Source organism: Rhinopithecus bieti, unplaced genomic scaffold (assembly GCF_001698545.2).
Source record: "Rhinopithecus bieti isolate Rb0 unplaced genomic scaffold, ASM169854v2 scaffold_81698, whole genome shotgun sequence".
NCBI classification, from domain to species: domain Eukaryota; kingdom Metazoa; phylum Chordata; class Mammalia; order Primates; family Cercopithecidae; genus Rhinopithecus; species Rhinopithecus bieti.
Genome location: NW_016829788.1, coordinates 13,160 through 29,477, shown reverse-complemented (window position 1 = coordinate 29,477; position 16,318 = coordinate 13,160). Strand labels below are relative to the sequence as shown.

General features: G+C 48.5%; 1 long non-coding RNA gene across 2 annotated transcripts in view; it reads left to right on the top strand.

Annotated features, from left to right (window-relative positions):
* The window catches only part of LOC108524073 (uncharacterized), a 19,472-nt gene extending 12,482 nt beyond the window's left edge, over positions 1 to 6,990 (top strand). For both annotated transcript variants that reach the window (XR_001883966.1, XR_001883967.1), the window contains 2 exons: positions 1,369 to 1,505; positions 6,905 to 6,990. This is a non-coding gene — a long non-coding RNA (uncharacterized LOC108524073). The remainder of the gene's footprint in view (positions 1 to 1,368; positions 1,506 to 6,904) is intronic.
* The last annotated feature ends 9,328 nt before the right edge of the window (positions 6,991 to 16,318 follow it).

Here is a 16,318-nt window from a genome sequence, read left to right as displayed (position 1 = left end):
GTGTCTGATTTACATAGGGCCTGAGCGATTGGTTGGGCCAGGTGTGACGTTTGCATAGTACGTGAAAAAGCTGGCCATTCCACCCTAATCTTTTATTATACAGATTGGGTCTCTATCTGGCCGGCGCCATGTTGTCTGTTCCTTACTGTACATGTGGTTGACAAAGGGAAGAAAAGTTGAACATGACATTTTGGCCCCCAGGTAGCATTTTCCTGTCGGCACAGCTGCCAGCATTCACCCGTGCAAGTTTCCAGCTTGCTTATCTACGTCTGCAGCTCGATTTTAAAGGCTGCTCTTTGTTAGAAAAGAAATGCTTTGGGGCTGCTTTTGATTAAAAGAAAACCTTACTGAGGACATCCTTGCCCTCATTATCTGCCTAAGAAATTTCTTTCATTTTTATTCTATTTTATTTTATTTTTTGAGACAGAGTCTCGCTCTGTTGCCAGGCTGGAGTGCATTGGTGCGATCTTGGCTCACTGCAACCTCCGCCTCCTGGGTTCAAGCGATTCTCTTGCCTCAGCCTCCCAAGTAGCTGGAACTACAGGCACCCGCCACCATGCCCAGCTATTTTTGTATTTTTAGTAGAGACAGGGTTTCACCATGTTGGCCAGGATGGTCTCGATCTCTTGACCTTGTGATCCACCCTCCTTGACCTCCCAAAGTGTTGGGATTACAGGCATGAGCCACCATGTCCAGCCAGAAATGTCTTAACTCCTATATCACTACGATGCTCTAGAAGGCCTTATATGCCCAGCAAAGACTACATCTCGCAGTCCTTGGGCAGCTGGGTAGGGCCTAGTGCCAACCTCTCAGCAATGGGATGAAATTGCAGTAAGTGGGTGCATCTTCGCCGTCACTTGCCTAGGAGGAAATGCTGGACTTGAACTTCTTCACTGTACCTTCCCACTCTGCCTAGAATGTCCACAGCCAGAGCAGCCCCGGAACCCACAAGGAGGGGTTAACTCCTGGCTCCTGAATGACTGTGTGGAACAGAGCTGCCTTCTGTCCATCATATGTGCAGTGGGGCCTCCAAAGGTTTCAGAAGTGAGCAGCCCTGGTCTGCTGCCCTCTCATGTTCCTGCAGCTGGTTTTGATAAGTAGTTGGACTTTCCTATCTCTGTCAGATGTTAGTTATCAGCATGTTTTCCTCCATGTTTCTTCTAAGTTGGAGCTGCCTTAAATCTGCTGTAGGCTGGGAAATCAGACCATCAATTTCCTAGAACAGTGACTAACGTAAACAGGTTCTGAGGGAGGCCTGAGAAGACCACTTGTGACAAAAGTGGGTGTGATTTAGCACATAGGCTCTGAGGTGTCTAGAGCTTATCAGAGGCTGTTTTGACCTTATTCTTATTTTCTCTTGTTTTCCAGACTTTGGAGTTTGCTGAAATGTAACCTCAGAATAAGTGGGGTGTGACTGCCCTCTCTCCTTTGAGGGAAAAGAAAAAGTATTTTCAGGCCGGGTACGGTGGCTCATGCTTATAATCCCAGCACTGTGGGAGGCTGAGGTAGGTGGATCGCTTGGCCTCAAGAGTTTGAGGCCAGCCTGGGCGAAACACTGTCACAACAAAAAATACAAAAATTAGCCAGGCATAGTGGCACATACCTGTGGTCCCAGCTACTTAGGAGGCTGAGGTGGGAGGATTGCTTGAGCCCAGGAGGTTGAGGCTGCAGTGAGCCATTATTTCACCACTGCGTTCCAGCCTGGGTGACAGGGCCAGACTATGTGTCAAAAAATAAAATAAGTATTTTCATCCCTCCTTATTAACAGGGAAATTGTGACCCAAAGACAATACTCATCAAAATCCAACCAGTTTTTTGTGATCTGAGTTTGTTTTAAAAAAAAAAAATCCTGACCAGGCACGGTGGCTCATACCTGTAATCGCAGCACTTTGGGAGGCTGAGGCAGGCGGATCACCGGAGGTCAGGAGTTTGAGACCAGCCAGGTGGGCCAACATGGCAAAACCCTATCTCTACTAAAAATACAAAAATTAGCTGGGCATGGTGGTACATGCCTGTAATCCCAGTTACTTGGGAGGCTGAGGCAGGAGAATTGCTTGAACCTAGGAGGCGGAGGTTGCAGTGAGCTGAGATCACGCCATTGCACTCCAGCCTGGGCGACAGAGGAAGACTCTGTCTCAAAAAAAAAAAAAAAAAGTCCAACTAGTTTTTCTATGGAAATAGACAAGTTTTTAAAAAATGTATATAATAAAGGACTGGGGGTCAAGACCAGCTAGGACACTATTGAAGAAGAAAGTGAGAAATAAGATGGGAGGGGCTTGTCCTACCATAATAAAGAATTATTATTAGCAAGACAGACAAAGAGACCATGGGGCTGAACAGAGGACCCAGAGATGGGCCACATATTGATGGGAACTTGGACTGTGACAGAGGCGGTTTTACTACACATCAGAGGGAAAAGAAGACACCAATTTGTACATGATACCAGAACAGCTGTCTAACAGATGCGAAATGTAAAACTAGATTCCTTCCTCACATCACACACAAAGACAGACTCCGGATATATTTTTTAAAACTAAATATAAAAAGCCAAACTTTAAAACTTAAAAAAAATCTGCAAGCAAATACAACCATGAACTTGAAGGGGGGTGAGTTTCTTAAATAAGATAAGAAGGACATAATTTATAAAGGAAAATGTTAATGAATTTGACCACCTTGAAATTTTAAACTTCTTTATGATGAAACCATAAATATGAAAAGGCAAGATATTGGCAATTCATTACAACTTGTTTGTGTCCAGAATACATCAATAAAAGAAGAACAATTTAAGAGAAACAGGAAATTCACAGAAGAGGAAACCGGAATTGTCATAAACAAATGAAAAATGCTCAACCTCACTAGTAATTATGATAATTCAAATCAAAATAAAGACTTCATTTCACACTCATCAGATTGGCAAAAATTAAAAAGCCTAATAACACCATATTGGCAAAGATATGGGGAAATGAGAAGTCATAAGTGGCTGGTGGGAATATAAATTGGTAGAAACTTAAAATCCTTTATTTGCAATTCCAAAATAGAAAAACTCTGAAAACTAAGTTTGCTCCCCTAAATTTGGTTTAAACTCCCTTATTTATTTATTTATTTATTTATTTATTTATTTATTTTTGAGCCAAGTCTCGCTCTATTGCCCAGCTGGAGTGCAGTGGTGAGATCTCGGCTCACTGCATTCTCTACCTCCCGGGTTCAAGAGATTATCTTGCCTCAGTCTCCTGGCAACCTCCACCACACCTGGCTAATTTTTGTATTTTTAGTGGAGAAGGGGGTTTGCTATGTTGGCCAGGCTGGTCTCGAACTCCCGACCTCAGGTGATCTGCCCGCCTGGGCCTCCCAAAGTGCCGGGATGACAGGCGTGAGCCACCGCGCCCGTTCTGGTTTAAACTCACTTTGTGATAAAACCTGATATGAACCAATTTGAGGCTACCTGTAGTGTTAATATTAACATATTAATTTAATATACTCATGGCAGCGGCGGGCCGTCCGCAGCGCTGGGGCACGGGCGGCGGTGGCAGGAGGGGCTGCCGGAGCAGCAGTGGCGACTGGGGGTACACTGTGCTCGCGTCCCGGAGGCAACCGACTGCGCCGCCCTCACCCTCGCGCGGCCGGGCGGGACGTGCCCCCAGGCCCGAGCCTCCGGGGCTCAGGACCCTGGCCCCGCGTCGCCGCTCTCGCCCGCTGCTGCTGCCGGGAGACCGCTGGGAGGAGGCGAAGCTGGGGCCTCATTCCGGGGCCCAGCGCCGGAAGGGAGAGCGGCGCCTACCCTACCAAGGGTGCGGAGTTCCTGCGCCTCCGGAGGAGGCTCTGCGTAGGGCCGCCCGGGGCCGTGTCCCTGGGGTCCGCCCCGCATCCGGGTGACCGCGGGCCTGACACTCTCGAAGGCTGGGCCGGGGCCCACCATCCGCTCCGGAGGCGCCCCGCCCCGGGCCGTGCCGCGAACCGGGCGAGGGGAACTCCGGGCCACTCCTGAGTGCCGCGGCCACGGGGATAGGTTCGCGGAGACGATGCCCCTGCCCCAAACCCAGACCCGGCCCCAGCCCTGCGAGGACCAGGAGCCCCCGCCCCAGGCCGCGAGGGGTGCGGCCCCGGCATCATGCTCCACGTAGCAGGCGGGCGCCGAGAGCGGCAGCAGCCTCACCCTCCCGATAGCGGCAGCAGCCACCCAAGTCCGGACTGTGGACCCAGGCCTCTCTGCACTTTTGGGGGACCAGGAAGTTGCTCGCCTTGTCCTTGCAGGCTTGGAGGTGCCCGCTCCCGTTGCCCCGGCTCGGATCTCGAAGTGGGGTTGGGGCCCAGCCCTCGGGCTGTCACAGCCCGGCCTGGTGTGTGCACGCTAGGAGCATTGCTGACGCGCCCCACTGGTTTCAGATCAATTTTGGGGAATTTGGCGATAGCTACTAAAAGTCGAAGATGTGCATGCACTGTGATCTAGCAACCATATGCCTAGCAAAATAGGCCGGGCGCGGTAGCTCACGCCTGTAATCCCAGCACTTCCGGAGGCTGAGGCGGGTGGATCACTTGAGCCCAGGAGTTTGAGACCATCCTCCTGGTCAACATGGCAAGACCCGTCTCTACAAAAAATTTTAAATTTAGCTGGGTATGGTCGCATGCGCCTGTAGTCTCAGCTACTTGGGAGGCTGAGGTGGGAGGATTGCTTGAACCTAGGATGTTGAGGCTTCAGTGAGCTGTGATTGTGCCAATGCACTCCAGCCTGGGTGACAGAGCAATACCCTGTCTCAAAAGGAAAAAACGCCCACACATCAATTCAAGAATTTTCACTGCAGTGCTGTGTAATAACAAAAATGGAAACAACCAACAGTCCATTAGGAAGGGAACAAATAAATAAATAGTTTTATTCAAACAATGGGAAACTATAGAGCATTTTAAATTAACGAATCAGATCTACAATGTACTAACATGGGTAAATCTCAAAAAAATGAGTGAAAAAACAAATTTCAAAGAGATTTACACAGTATGATAGTATATATGTATATATATTGTTAATGTATGTGTTATATGTGTGTATGTAATCCCAACACCTTGGGAAGCTGAGGTGCATGGGTCACTTGAGCCCAGGAATTCGAGACTAGCCTGGCCAACATGGTGAAACTCCATCTCTACTAAAAATACAAAAATTAGCCAGGCGTAGTAGCTTATACCTGTAATCTCAGCTACTTCAGAGGCTGAGGCAGGAGGATCGCTTCCTGGGTCCCCGTATTTTATATATGTATATACCTCTGTAGTAAATGTGTATGTATGTATGTGTATATATATGGTCAAGAAGAATCTACACTAACTTGAGACACTGGTTACCTATACAAAGGAAAATGGGAGGGCTTTAGATTTATCAGAGTTTTGGGGGTTTTTTTTGGTTTGTTTTTTTCCAAAAAAGAGAAATAGAAAGCAAATATGGCAAACTGTTGACATTTGTTAAACCTGTGTGGGCAAGTACAGAGGTCTGTTTAGTATTCTTTGTGCCATATTATATTATATTATATTATTTGAGACAGAGTCTTACTCTGTCACCCAGGCTGGAGTGCAGTGGCACAGTCTTGGCTCACTGCAGTCTCTGCCTCCAGGGTTCAAATGATCCTCCTTCCTCATCCTCCCAAGTAGCTGAGATTACAGGCACCTGCCACCGCCCCTGGCTAATTTTTGTATTTTTAGTAGAGACAAGGTTTCACCACGTTGGCCAGGATGGTCTCAAACTCCTGGCCTCAGCGATCTGCAGGCCTTGACGCCCCCCAAAGTGCTGGGATTACAGGCGTGAGCCGCTGTGCCCAGCCTGGGTTTGTTATTAAAGGCAGTTTGGCTCTCAGTGCACCCCTTTCCCACGTGATGCCTTCTGCCATGTTATGACATGAGGCCTTCCCCAGAGGCCAAGCAGATGCAGTCCCTTGACCTAGGACTTCCCAGCCTCCAGAACTGTAAGAAATAAATTCTTTTCTTTATAATTTACCCAGTCTCAGGTGTTCAGTTATAACAACAGGAAACAGATGAAGACACGTTTTCCACAGTGGCTGGACCATTTTACATTCCCTCCAACTGCACAAGGGTTTCAATTTCTTCACATTCTTGTCCACACTTGTTATTTTCTGTTTTTGTTTTACAGTAGCAATTCTGATGGATGTGAGGTGATATCTCATTGTGTGACTTAAAAAAAAACACATTACTTTTATTGAAAACAAATGTGCCTTAAGATGTTGGCAACGAGTCATGATATAGACATATATTTCATATAGTGTATTTCTCCCTTTAATTACATTCCAGCAGGAGGTGGAATACCTCCTTGGCTATGAGGAGCAGAAGTATTTCATGAATTGTGTAAGTTGGCCTCCTCATACTTGTACACACACCAAGGATTTCCCCTCCAAAGTATCATATTCAGAAAGACAAAGATCACAGATACATTTAGGAATCCCGTGCTGGTCACAGAGCCAAAATAACACATCATCATGATTTCTTACAAGCAGAAGTTCCTGAACAATATTTTGACCAGTAGTTATTTTAATATCTGCAAGAGCTTTTGCCCAAGCAAGCTTTTGAAGTGCTCGCCAATCGCAAAAGATGACAACAAGAGTAATGACAAAGCCAATCATGGGACGTTTAGGACTACCCTGATATAGGTTCCTATAACCAACATAAAACAGTACACGCAATGCAGTACAGGAAGACAGAGACGGCAAATGTAATAGGATTGTACAGAAGAGTCATCTCCTAGGAGGACTTGACTTTCCAATTTATACCATACACATTCATACCTGGAGGTGACTGAAATGATGCCTGATTTAACCTGAATGGATAATCAGAAGTAGCTGTAATAGTTTCGTCAGTAACTGTAGGAGGACAATTCACTTGAATTTCTGTTTGCTTTTAAAAACCTCCACAGGTGGCAAAAGAGAAGATGGAAGCCGTCTACTCCAGGCCCTCGAGGAAGCTGAGCAGCTCCCTGAGTAGGCTTGAAGTTGATCCGGAAGGCAACATCCTCTAAAGGAAGGAAGGAGAGAGAGTCAGGATGGTGGGGGCCTCACTACAGTTTTGATTTGCATTTCCCTAACGATTAGTGATGTTGAACATCTTCCCAAGTGCTTATTGGCCACTTGTTTATTTTCTTTGGATAAATGTCTATTCAAGTCCTTGCCCATTTTTGAATCAGGATTGATTTTTTTGTGGTCTAGTTGTAGTTCTTTATACACTGTGGATATTGATTCCTTATCAGATCTATGATTGGAAAATATTTTCTACCATTCTATAGGTTCCTTTTTTCACTCTGTTGATTATACTCTTTGACACATCCATGGACAAGATTTTAAAGGGCAGGTAGAAGTCAGACAGTTTGAGCAGCAGTGTAGTGAGGAGAAGGCATTTCACTCGAAGGAAATAGCCTGTGCAAACACACAGAGAGAACCGCAACATGCAGATAGTTGGGTCTTGCTAATACACTGATGAGGGGTAGGAGGTGGGGACAGGTGAGACTGGAGGAACCACATGACAGAGGACGGTCCTAGGCTCGCGAAGCAGCTGGACTTTGTTCTAAGGTGGCACTATTCAAAGAGTGGTCTGAGGACCCTGGCCCAGCACCCCCTACTAGGAGTTTGTTAAAAATGCAAATTCTGGCTGGGATCCTGGCTCATGCCTGTAATCCCAGCACGTTGCGGGGTTGAGGTGGGAGGATTGCTTGAGTCTAGGAGTTTGAGACCAGCCTGGGCAACATAGTTAGACCCCATCTCAATCAAAAAGAATAAAAAACGCAAATTCATGGAGGCCCAGTTTTGGCCTATTGAATCAGAATCTCCGGGATGGGGCCGGAGGATCCGGGTTTTAATCAGCCCCCGGGATTATTCCAAGGTTCAGTAGAGTTTAAGGGAAGTGAAAGAACTGCCGAGGACGGGGTCCGCTGAGGTGTTGGAAACATCCCTAGTGAGAAAGACGGCCCGAGTTGTTGTTCAGGCCGGGCACCCTGGGCTTGGCTGCGTCCCCATCCTCTTCCAGCCGCCCCGTCCCAATCCGACCCCGCCTGAGTTCTGGCCGCCGTCCGACCCCTCGGGGCCCGCCCTGCGCCCCAGCCTACAGGGGTCAGGGGCGCGCGGCTGCAGCCAAGCCCACATTCCTCTTACTTCCCGCCATTGTCCTGGGTTCCTGTGGCCGCGTCTCCACACTCGCCCCCGACCGCCCCACAGTCCCGGGGAGTGATGACTCATTTCCTTTCCCCTGCTGACATCATCGTGCCCCCAGCGTGGCCCGGCCGGGGCGGCGGCCTGCGCCCTCCCAGGTCTCCTCCCAGCGCCTCTAGGCGCGCGGGCGCAGGCGCGGCATGGCCCTTCTCGGCCGGCAGGGGGCGCCGGAGCCCGCTGGGGCTTCCCGGGCCGCCACCGCCACGACCCGGGCCGGAGAGGAGGGAGGGACAGAGAGCGGCTGCGGCCCGGCTGTCCCGCTGAGGGCCTGGCTGGGAGTCAGAACTCTCACGGTCACGGATAGGGAAACTGAGTCCCGAGCCTTGACCAAGGCAGCACAGCCCACCCTGGGAAGTAGGGGACTGGAATTCAGGACGCTCGGCCCCAGGCCCCTGGTTTCCCACAGACCTGCAAGTGTTAATCTTCCCGCACAGGCCGGGCGCGGTGGCTCAAGCCTGTAATCCCAGCACTTTGGGAGGCCGAGACGGGCGGATCACGAGGTCAGGAGATCGAGACCATCCTGGCTAACACGGTGAAACCCCGTCTCTACTAAAAAATACAAAAAACTAGCTGGGCGAGGTGGCGGGCGCCTGTAGTCCCAGATGCTCGGGAGGCTGAGGCAGGAGAATGGCGTAAGCCCAGGAGGCGGAGCTTGCAGTGAGCTGAGATCCGGCCACTGCACTCCAGCCTGGGCGACAGAGCCAGACTCCGTCAAAAAAAAAATCTTCCCGCACCCCATGGTATGTATTTTCAGCAGAGAGTCTGCAGATAATACTCCCCCAATTTCCATCACTTGTGGGCCCTGAAACGTGGTCGCCCTGGAACCATGAGGAGCCCAGGGCCACTTGGGCTCTACCTGGGAAGCACGTAGAGCCTGCAGTTATTCGGCGGCGCTGTCCCCAGCTGACCTGGCTGTGTCGGGAGGTGCCCCTCACCCTCGCATCCACCCCCGCTCCCCAGCACCCACTGCTGGTCCTCAGGACCCGACCCTGTCTCCTCTGCCTTCCCTGTCAGGTTTCAGGGAGGCAGAGGAACTCACTCAGCCTGAAAATTTCAGATATTTCATAAGACCGAGCCACCTAAGAGTGCGTCCCTTTAAGACACATGGAAGAAGTCATGCAAGGCCACACGTGAGCTAGAGCTGAAATCATACCCGTCCTTCCTCAGACCTGTCACCTCCCATGCTGCCCAGATAATGAATGCAAAATGCTCCACCCAGTGTCTGACAGTAGTGTAGGCACTCAGTGAATGGTAGTCCTTGTCATTAGGAAGCTAGTTGCCTAAATTCTCAGGACCTCAGGCTTCCTCATCTGTAAAATGGACGCAGTAGTACAATACCTTATTGTGAGGATTAAATGAGCTCGTGCATGGAAGTTACTTACAGCAGTAGTGTCCGATAAGCATGCAACAGTCCACCAGCACTTGGGCTCCATGAAAGGGGAGTTCTGTTGTTGTCTGTTTTTCGTTTGTCTTGTTTTGTTTAGACAGGGTCTTACTCTTTCGCCCAGGCTGGAGTGCAGTGGTGCGATCATGGCTCACTGCAGCCTTGACCTCCCTAGGCTCAAAAGATCCTCCCATCTCAGCCTCCCAAGTAGCTGGTACTACATAAAGGCAAGTGCTACCATGCCTGGCTAATTTTTATATTTTTTGTAGAGACGGGGTTTCACCATGTTGAAACCTGACCAGACTATGTCAGGCTGGTCTCAAACTCCTGGTCTCAAGGCATCCACCTGCCTCAGCCTCCCAAAGTGTTGGGATTACAGGTGTAAGCCACCGCACCCAGTCTCTGTTGTTGTCTTTTCTTCTTTAATTGACAAATAAAATTTTATATATTTATAATATACAACATGATGCTTTGATATATGTATACACTATGTGTGTCACTGGAATGGCTAAGTCAAATTAATTAATATATGCATTACTCTGCATACGTGTGTGTGTATGTGGTTGTCTTGTGTACTACTATGTCTTTAGGACCTAAAACAGTGTCTGGCACCAAGTAAGAACCCAGTAAATGGAAAGAAGGAAGAAAGGAAGGGAGGGAGGGAAGAAGGACGGACGGAAGGAAGAAGGAAGGAAGAAGGAAGGAAGAAGGAAGGAAGAAGGAAGGAAGGAAGGAAGGAAGGAAGGAAGGAAGGAAGGAAGGAAGGAAGGAAGGGAGGGAGGGAGGGAAAGGAAGGAAGGAAGGAAACCTCTTATTACTGCCTCAGCTGATTTTCCTCTAGTACTTAGGCCTGTCAGAGCAGCCCTGGAAGACCATAGGGGAAGATTCCTGAGGGTCTGTTTGCTTGAGGGCTACAGGGCTTCCTGGGAAGCAGTCATCCTGAGGAAAGAGAGTTGAAGAGCATAAGAGCATTTCAAGGACAGGGCAAGGAGAAAAGAGGGATTTGGGGTACAGCCTCCTCGGTGTTCACAGGAGCACTGTGGAAAGCAGTGGACGATTTCAGGAACATGCCAGAACAAGCATCGTCACAGTCGATCAGTGGTAGCTTCAGGATAATCTGGTGGCCTCACACCTGCTTTGTACACTGATAATTTGGTTGCTTTGGTTATTGGTTTTGCTTTTATTTTTTAATTTTTTATTTACTTATTTAGTTTTTTGAGATAGAGTCTCACTCTGTCGCCTAGGCTGGAGTGCAGTGGTGTGATCTTGGCTCACTGCAACCTCCACCTCCTGGGTTCAAGTGATTCTCCTGCCTCAGGTTCCTGAATAACTAGACTTATAGGCGCCTGCCACCACGCCCAGCTGGATTTTGGTTTTGTTTTTAAATCAGCATTAGCTGTGAGTGGTTGAGTCCTGGGGAGCATCCCTCAGAAAGCTGTGAGACACCTGCTGGGCATTCCCAGGAAGGGCTGCAGGAACTGCTGGCACAGAGCCAAAGAAGCCAGTTACTGTGAGGTGAGGATCTCGCTATGTTGCCCAGGCTGGTCTTGAACTCCGGGCCTCAAGCAATCCTCCCACCTCAGCCTCCCACAGTGCTGGGATGGCCTCCTTGTCGTTCCTAACCATGCTCTGCTCACTCCACCTTAGCACCTTTGCTGTTCCCTCCATCTGGAATCTCTTAGAAATCGCCAAGACTCACTTCCTCACTTTTTTAGGTTTTATCTCAAATGTCACCTACTCAGTGGGGCCCTCCCCACCCCACCCCATTGAACTCAAACCCTCACACCTCCTGACAGCCTGTCTGCCTTCTCTTGTTTCCTTCCACAGCACATGGTCCGCAGACCCCACCACTCCCTACTGCCTCACAACCAGTCAAATTCATATATTTGCTTTGTTTGCTGGACCCCTGAGAGGGCCGCATTTGCATTTCTTTTCTTTTCTTTTTTTTTTTTTTTTTTTTTTTTTTTTTTTGAGATGGTGTCTTGCTCTGTCACACAGGCTAGTGTGCAGTGGTGCAATCTCAGCTCACTGCAACCTCCGCCTCCCGGGTTCAAGCAATTCTCCTGCCTCAGCCTCCTGAGTTGCTGGGATTACAGGCACCTGCCACTACCCCTGGCTAATTTTTGTATTTTTAGTAGAGATGGGGTTTCGCCATGTTGGTCAGGCTGGTCTCGAACTCCTGACCTCATGGTCCGCCCACCTCGGCCTCCCAAAGTGCTAGGATTACAGGCTTGAACCACCACGTCCAGCCCACCTTTGCATTTCATAAGCGAGACTCAGAGAAAGTGACTCCTGGAGAAATCCCCTTAGCCTCCTCTACCAGGATGGTTTTGGATTCCTCTCCAGCTAGCAGTTGGAAAATAGTAGCCTGTGTCATCTAAAATCATGAGGTCATCCTCAGGTGCCTTCTCTTTGGTTCTTGACTTGCCCCCTATTCTTCATACTCACCTCCTGAATAATGTCCACATAGTTATAAGATGAAGGGAGGGACCCAGCTGGGTGTTACCTCCTTAACCTGCCTGGTCAGCACCTGCTTAAGGCCCCTGATCCTGCATCACCTTTTCTGAGAAACCTTCCCTGACTACTTCCCTGCCCTGCCCTGTCCACCAGCCAGCCTGATCTGACCACGTTGCTCCCAGGATGAATGCCTGTCAGGACCCCCTTCCCTCTAGGTTGGACTAATTTGATCTGGGTCGGCTTCCCCCGCCAGACCGTAGGCTTCGTGAGGGCAGGGGCTGTGAGTTACTTCTCTTTGAGTGCCTAGGGATTGGCTGATGTGGTGCTCAATAAATGAGTTCTGAAAGTGTAAATAAAAGAATGAATGAATTGGCTGGGCATGGTGCCTCACGCCTGTAATCCCAGCACTTAGGGAGGCTGAGGCTGGAGGATCACTTGAGCCCAAGAGTTCAAGACCAGCCTGGATGACATGGTGAAACCCCAACTCTACAAAAAATACATAGATTAGCAGGGCATAGTGGTGTGTGCCTGTAATCCTAGCTACTCGGGAGGCTGAGGTGACAGGATCAGTTGAGCCCGGGAGGCTGAGGCTTCAGTGAGTGGACATAACACCATTGTACTCCAGTCTGGGCAAGACAGTGAGACCCAATCTCAAAAAGAAAAACAAAAAAACAAAACAAAAGAATAAATGAATAAAAGGAGGAAGGATGGAGAGAGAGAAAGAAGGAAGGGACTTGTTAATTAATTTGCTCCTTACCTTCCACACATTTGCCTGGAAGAGTTCTGTTGCTTTAAATGTCACCCCCAAGGCTGGAAGTGTGTCACCCCCCACAGAAGAGGAACCCTGGGCTGGGGCCAGCCCTACAGAGACTCATCTCCATTCCACCCCTGACCATAGCGTCACACCCAGTTTCTGCTTGTTCTGTTTTTTGTTGTTGTAAGTTTTATGATTCAATATACATGCCCAAAATAATCAAAATCAGAAGTTGACAGTTTCATGAATTTTCAATGTGAGCAGATTCACGTAAGCAGCACCCAAATTAAGAAAGAGAATGCAAACAGCTCCTGCCCTGTGCTGCCTTCAGTCACTAGCTTCCCAAGGCTGACCCTTCTAACCCTATCAGCATTAATTTTCATGCTTTGTATTTTATTTTATTGTATTAATTTTATTTTATTTTATATTACATTTTATTTTATTATTTTATTTTATTTTAGGACAGAGTCTTGCTCCATTGCCCAGGCTGGAGTATAGTGGTGCTATCTTGGCTCACTGCAACCTCTGCCTCCCAGGTCTAAGCAATTCTCCTGCCTCAGCCTCCAGAGTGGCTAGGACTAACAGGCACACACCACCATGCCTGGCTAATTTTTGTATTTTTAGTAGGGATGGGGTTTCACCATGGTGGCCAGTCTGGTCTCGAACTCCTGGCCTCAAGTGATCCACCTGCCTCGGCCTCCCAAAGTGCTGAGATTACAGGCGTGAGCCACCGTGCCCGGCCTACTTTATTTTATTTTGTGAGATAACGTCTTGCTCTGTCACCCAGGCTGGAGTGCACAGCTCTAAAACAAAACAAAAGAGCTATAGGACAAAAGGGAAGAACCAGAGGAGCTGGTTTTCTGGAATGTACCAGAAACAGAGCTGGAGCAGACTGCCAGCCTGGAGTGCACAGTTCACTGCAGCCTCAACCTCCCAGCCTCAAGCTATCCTCCCAGTTCAGACTACAGGCATATGCCACCACGCCTGGTTGATTTTTTTGTCTTTTTGCAGAGACGGAGTCTAATTGTTTCCTAGGCTGGTCTTGAACTCTTGGGCTCAAGCAATCCACATGACTTGGCCTCCCAAAATGCTGGGATTACAGGTGTGAGCCACGGTGCCTGGCTGTATTTTATATAATTATAACATTGCAATATATATTCTTTTGAGTCTAACTTCTTCTGGTTAATGCTGTGTATGTGAGATTTATTCTCACTGTGGTTTATTCCTTCTCATTGCTGTATAATATATTCCACGGTGTAGGTAAGCCACAATTTATTTATTCATTCTGCTGATGGACGTTTAAGTCATTTCCAGTTGTTGGCTATTAAGCATATAGCTTCTGTGACCATTCTCGTACCTGTCTTGGGGAACATATGTGTGTATTCATGCTGGGTATGTACCTAGATGTGGACTGCTGGGTCAGAGGCAAGTTTCTGTTCAACTTAGCGGAAAGTTGCCATTTTCCAAAGTGACTGGAACAATTTTCACTTCCACCGGCCGCGTATGAGAGTTACGGTTGCTTGTCGTGCTCATCAATACTTGGCTGTACCTGTTTTTCGTTTGTTTGCTTTATTTTTTGTGTTTTGTTTTTTGGCCGGCTATTCTGGTGGGCGGATTGTTTCATTTTTGACCACATGCTTCTTCCCCCTGGCAGTCTGCTCCAGCTCTGTTTCTGGTACATTCTGGAAAACCAGCTTCTCTGGTTCTTGACTCTTGTCCTATAGCTCTTTTTGTTTTTGCTTTTAGAGGTGGGGCCTCACTCTGTTGCCCAGGTTGGAGTGCAGTGGCATGACCATAGTTCACTTCAGCCCTGACCTCCTAGGCTCAAGTGATCCTCTTGCCTCAGCCTTCTGAGTAGCTGGGACCACAGGCAGGCACCACCACTTCTGGCAAATTTATTTTTATTTTTATTTTTTTAGAGATGAGGTCTTGCTATGTTGCCCAGGCTGGTCTCAAACTCCCTGGCTCCACCGATCCTCCAGCCTCAGCCTCCTGAGTAGCTGGGATGACAGACATGAACCACCATGCCCAGTGCCTTGCAGTCTTGCTCCAGGGTTTGTCTCCACCCCTGCAGACCTGAGACAGCCCTCTCAGCTGCGCTCAAGAACTCCCTTCCATGAGGGGCATTCCGGCCTTGGGTGGCAGCTCCTACAGGATATGGACCCCTGGGGATGAGGATGGGGAAGAGGAGGAGGGCGTCAGGAGCTGTCTCCAAAGCCTGCGCAGGCCCTTCCCACAATCTCTTCTTACTCATTTAGCCACTTTGTGGGCCCTCATCTTATTATAATCAAAACATTGGGTAGACATAAAGAATAACTAAATATATGTGCTAAAACTATTAAACTCTTAGAAGAAAAGAGAGGGGAAAATCTTCAGTAGCTTAGGTTTGGAAGTCATTTCTTAGCTATGACATCCAAAGCATAAGCAACCAAAGAAACATTTGATAAATTGGACTTCATCAAAATTTAAAACTTTCATGCTTCAAAGGACACTGTGAAAAGAGTTAGAAGGCAACCCACAGAATGGGAGAAAATATTTGCACATCATAAATCTGATAAGGGACTTGTATTTAGAATACAGAAAGAACACTTGGAACTTACGTGTTAGTGTGAAAGTAACTGCGGTTTTGCCATTAAAAGTTTGCTATTACCTTTAACAGCAAAACCACAATTACTTTTGCACTAATCTAATAATGTGATCAAAGCTGCCAGAAGCTAGAAGAGGACTGTGGCCCTGCTGACACTTGGGTTTCAGGCTTGTAGCCTCCAGACCTGTGGGAGAATAAATGTCTTTTGTTTCAAGCCACTAAGTTTGTAGCAATGGCAGCCCTAGGAAATGAATGCAGGAAATTACACTGATGTAGCAAAACGTTTGAAAGCCTGTTTCCCTAAGTACCTGTGTGTGTCCCTGTCCTTGCATGTGTGGTGGCTGCCGCCTCCCCCTCACTCCCAACTTCCACCATTCAAATAACCTCACTACCTTTCAGCACTTTCCATAGAAACCCAGCCTGCCAGGCGTGGTGGCTCACACCTGTAATCCCAGCACTCTGGGAGGCCAAGGCAGGAGGATCGTTTGAGTCCAGGAGTTTGAGACCAGCCTGGGCAACATAGTGAGGCTGTCTCTACAAAATATTTGAAAAAGTAGCTGGGCCTGGTGGTGCATGCCTGTAGTCCCAGCTACTTGGTAGGAGGATCACTTGGGCCCAGGAGTTGGAGGCTGCAGTGAGCTGTGATCATGCCACTGCACTCCAGCCTGGGTAACAGAGCAAGACCCCATCTCTGAAAAGAAGAAAAAGAAAAACCCAGCCAGCGCCCCAGCAGTTCTCCCACCCACCGCCCACTATAAAGTCCAAGGGTTGGGTGGGCCTACACAATGTTCCTTAGCCATGGAAAGAGGAGAATGGGAATGCCCATCTCGCTCTTCCCTGTGGAAATCTTTCTCAGGGCATGGCTGCACGGTCCTCCCAACTGCCCTTGACTCTTCCCCCTCCCTCTTTCCCAACATCCATGCCATCACTGTTCTGCCTTCCCAACA